General features: G+C 39.1%; 1 pseudogene; it reads left to right on the forward strand.

The window, feature by feature from the left end:
* The first annotated feature begins 215 nt into the window (after positions 1 to 215).
* Positions 216 to 1,269, forward strand: LOC147379461 (uncharacterized; annotated as a pseudogene).
* The last annotated feature ends 3,446 nt before the right edge of the window (positions 1,270 to 4,715 follow it).

Consider the following 4,715-nt stretch of genomic DNA (forward strand, 5'->3'; position numbering starts at 1 on the left):
GATTTTGTCAACAATTTTCTATAGTGCATTCAACAGGAATACCTTATAATCCCAAAGGCCAAGCCATAGTAGAAAGGGCGTTCCAGACTTAAAAAAATCAGATAGCTAAATTAAGGCAGGAAGAATTTAAGTATTCCTCTCCACATCATGTTCTACACCATGCTTTGTTTGTAATTAATCATTTAAACGTGGATACACAGGGGCAGACTGCAATGATGAGACACTGGATTCCTGAAGGGGCTACAGCTCAGCCCCTGGTCAAGTGGAAAGACTTCCTTATCAGAGAGTGGAAAGGGCCAGATGTGCTGTTAACTTGCAGGAGAGGGTATGCGTGTGTGTTTCCACAGGATTCCACTTCTCCTGTTTGGATTCCTGACAGACTGATTCTACATGTCCAGTCCCATGAGCTCTCCAAGATCATGAAGACCCATGAGGTCACTGAGATCCCTGGAGTCCTGGAGTCCAGGACCAAGGGAAGATGGGGAGATCAGACGCTTGTTGAGTCAGGACCTGAGGGAGCCAAGGAGAAGCCGAAGGGCGAATGACCCTTCACCTGAGGCTTCACCACTAGTACATCTCCTCAGGCACCTGGCGCTTCAGGATAGACATGCTGATCGAGTCCAACCATATTCCGGTTGTCACTGTCATCATACTCAAGCAACTACCTCCAGCACGGTGCCAACATGGGGCCAGCTGAAGCACCTTGCTCAACAGGCTGAAGAATTAATAAAAAGGGGGAGACATGAGGCCACTCCCATGGTAACGTTTGTGGCTATGCTTGCTGTGCTGGCTTGTCATCCAAGGCCCTCCAGTGCAGAAAAAGTTCATTGGGCCTATTTGCCTAATCCACCTTCATTTCAGCCTGTTGATTGGATGATGAGCCTATTTGCGTTTTTGTCAATGATACTCATCTTTTGGGCCGGGCTTCCATCTATCCTAATAATGCTAAAGCAGTGGTCAGTGCTCCCTTCAATTTTTCAGGTGTGTCCATTTATCCACCTATTTGCTTTGCCATACCTTCCTCCTTACAAGGATTAGATCCGGTTTTGAATGGATGTGTTAGCACTTCCTTGAAAGGTATGTTTACTGATTCTCCAAGAAGCAATGGCAAGAGAGACTTTTGGTCCTTACAGCTGCTGATGCCGGGGGTGCAAGAAAAACTATATGATGCCATAAAACAGGCAACCCCTCATTTAAAGGGCTTTCTGAGCTGTGCACTCCCCCCTCCAGATTCTGATGAACAAGGACTACAGGCCTGGGAAAGCATAAGCAGAATTTCTGGCTTTACTCATTGAAAAGAATGCATGTATGCCCTAAACTTATCTATTCCCATTGTTGCCACCAGACATTTTCTGACCGAATGGGGGTGCCCCTATCTTTCAGATCAACGATTGAACTTGATTTTTGAAGAACCTTATAGATCCATATGGAATGATTCATTCATCCCTTATTCTTCAGCAATTACTAGGTGGCATGTTAATGGATGGGTTCCTCCTTTAGTGAATTTCAATGGAACAGGTCCCATGCAGCCTGAATTATGGAGCGCATTGGCTGCTATGGCACCTGTGACTTCACATAGACCTTTAAATGAACAAAGATATATTGTATGGGCCTGCGTACATTCTCCCTATGCCTTTTTGTTGGCCAGAAATCGGAATGATTTGGAAGTTTTTGAAGGAGAAACTGTTTATAATGTTGAATGTGTGAATTGTTTTATATCAAATTGTGTTGATGGGAATGATTATAGTAATTATAAGGCTGTGATGATTGTAAAGCAACCACCATATTTTATGGTTCCTGTAAAACTAGAGGGACAATGGTTTGATGATTATGCATTGAAAATTTTGTATGAATTTAATGGCTTAATTTCTTGACCTAAGAGATTCATTGCAGCTCTGATTGTGGGAATAACTGCCTTGATTGCTATAATTGCTTCAGTTATGGTTTCTGCTATTTCCCTGTCAAAAGAAATGCATACTGCCTCGTTTGTCGATCAGCTGTCCAAAAATGCCTCCATAGCTCTACACAGGAAATTATAGATAGGAAAATAGAAAATAAGGTAAATGCTTTAGAAGAAGTAGTCCTGCTTATAGGGCAAGAAATTACAAATTTAAAAATTAAGTTGTCTTTAAGGTGCCATGCTGAATTTAAACGGATGTGCATTACCCCTATACAAGTGAATGATTCTGTACATTCTTGGGAATGCATTAGGAATCATATTTTATGTGTTTGGAATCATTCAGATTTTAGTATTGATATTTCTAAGTTACATCAGGATATTCAGAGTATGAAGCAGGTGGAGTCTGACTTTTCCTCTCAATGGCTTTCTAATTCCCTTTTTAAAAATCTGGAGGGGTATCTTTCCCATGGATCCTTTTTTACAATAATGATTAATGCGGCCATGTGCTTATGCCTGTTGGTTCTAATTTGTGTATTAGCCCCGTGCCTTTTCAGAATACTCAACTGAAGTGTTTCTGCTTTATGTACTGAGTTTCATACTTATGCTCCAAAAAATAAGGGGGAGATATTGGGAGCTGCGTTAGGCATTACTGAGAAAATGAAGGCACAGCCCCAACCCCCTCTCCTCATCCCACAGGAACTGTCCCAGAATGAAGGAGTTAGGTCTTGTGATTTTGACTTGTTTCTTCCTTTCTTTGGTAGGGTTGGCTGGAAAGAATGTTAAGGTGCTTATTGTTCTTGAAAGAAACATGAGAAAGTGCAAAGCCTTCTGCAGTTGTGCCCAGAAATTAATCTATAAACTAACCATTGACATTTGTTCAAGGATCTTTACAAAGAATGTTCCAGGATGAACATATAGGCCACAGCTTGAGGCCATGGGAAGGATTGTTATCTGAGACCTGTTTGTGAGGGGACTGTTTATGGCAAAAGAAGTTTGTTGAGCTTAGGGTTTAGGAATAATTAAGAATATCTAGAAGCCTTTTTAGGAGATATTGAACTTAGGATTCTAGGGGCAAACAGGATTTAGAAAGATAAGAAACAAACTGAGGAATGTGGTATGCAGCCCAGACATAAGCATGAGTTACAATGTAATCACAAGTTAAGTATAGGACACATAAGAGAAAGTAGATAATAGATAGTAAAGCCGATTCTGAGAGAATCGCTGAAGCAGGAACTCTGTTTGAAGGGCAACGATTTCTGAAGACAATAAATCTGGGTGGGAGGGGAACTGAAAATGTCAAACCTCTGACCTAATGCTTTTGTCAAAGTATAAAAGAAAACCTGAAGCTTGAAATAAACATGTAGTCCCGCACCTTGAGTCAGAAGCTACATCATTATCTGCATACACTGCTCATCCCTTCAGGCTGATTCCCTGACTGCTGGAGCTGGACTCCCGCACTGAAAGACAAGAAAGGGAAAAGCCCATGAAAATAGAAAAAAGGTCCGAAGACCAGAGTGAGGACCTCAGGTAGAATAAACAGCACTCCTGGCTAGCCCAATTTACATAGGGCAGGCCCAGGGGAAGGAAACAAAACATACAAAAAGGAGACCCAAAGGGCCGGGAATCTCTCTCCCATGCTCTCTCTCTCTTCTCTTCGCGTCTTTTGGGTTGACATGCCCTCACTCCTCAAGGATGTATTTTCCTTTATTATCTAAATACAACTGGGCTATAACACAGAGCTGTAACACTGTCTGAGAGTTGTGACTCACCAAGGGCTTTAACGTCCATCACTTCATATGTTTGTTGTGATGAGACAGAACTGAGGAAATTACACACTCTCCTGACACATCCATGTTGTGGGAAATGGTAAGATTTCATTCTTTTTTGTGGCAGAGCAATATTACATTATAATGTATATATGTGTACATATTTATATATGCATGCATATATATATATACACACACACACACACACATAAATGGATATATATGTCACATCTTCTTTATCCATTCATCTATTATGGACACTTAAATTGCTTCCATTTTCAGTATGATCAGTAGGTTGTCTATTGGTCCTTAAGAAGTATTTCATAAGAATTGAGCAAGGAATGTATAATTATACCACTGGGAAGTTTGGGGGCTTAAAAGATAATGCATGCATGAATATGTACACATGGAAATTCTTAGGTATTGATAACTTGATCAGAGTGATTAGATTAAAACATCTATTATCTATTTTACATAACTTCTTCTACCCAGCAGCTACTGGGAGAAAGAGCACAAGTAGTTGAAATGGAGTTCTTTCTCATGATAAGTGGTCTTTGAAAAGTGATTTGAATTTTGAAAACAACACTAAGCTTGCTGGTGCAATTATTCATTTTGGTGTACTGTCACTGAAAGTTTCTCTGTTTTTCAATGTAATTCTTTTTAAAATGAATAAAACATAAGATGAAAATTTAAAAAAAAGAAAATTAGAAATTTTCAGAACATTATTATCATAATATATGACATTTTTAAAATAGTTTGAAGTATTTCCCACTGTATATGAATATATATATTAATATATTTTGAGTTACAATGTACCTTGTTCTATAGCCTCATTTATGTACTTAAAATACTTGTGAATATTTTGAGTCTGTAAATGTAGTTCTCAAAATGGTTCTTAATGACTTAAGCTTCCACAAGCAAACTGTACCATTAATCTTTCAGTGAATATTTATTGTTAAACATTAATGTTAGTTTCAAGTTGTGCTATTAGAATTAAGCTTGCACTAAATATTAAAATGTGCATTCTAGTATTTATATATGTAATTACG

The sequence above is a fragment of the Bos grunniens genome, chromosome 1, assembly GCF_055505025.1.
Source record: "Bos grunniens cultivar Pamir isolate PY7600 chromosome 1, Bosgru_T2T1.0, whole genome shotgun sequence".
Taxonomy (NCBI): domain Eukaryota; kingdom Metazoa; phylum Chordata; class Mammalia; order Artiodactyla; family Bovidae; genus Bos; species Bos grunniens.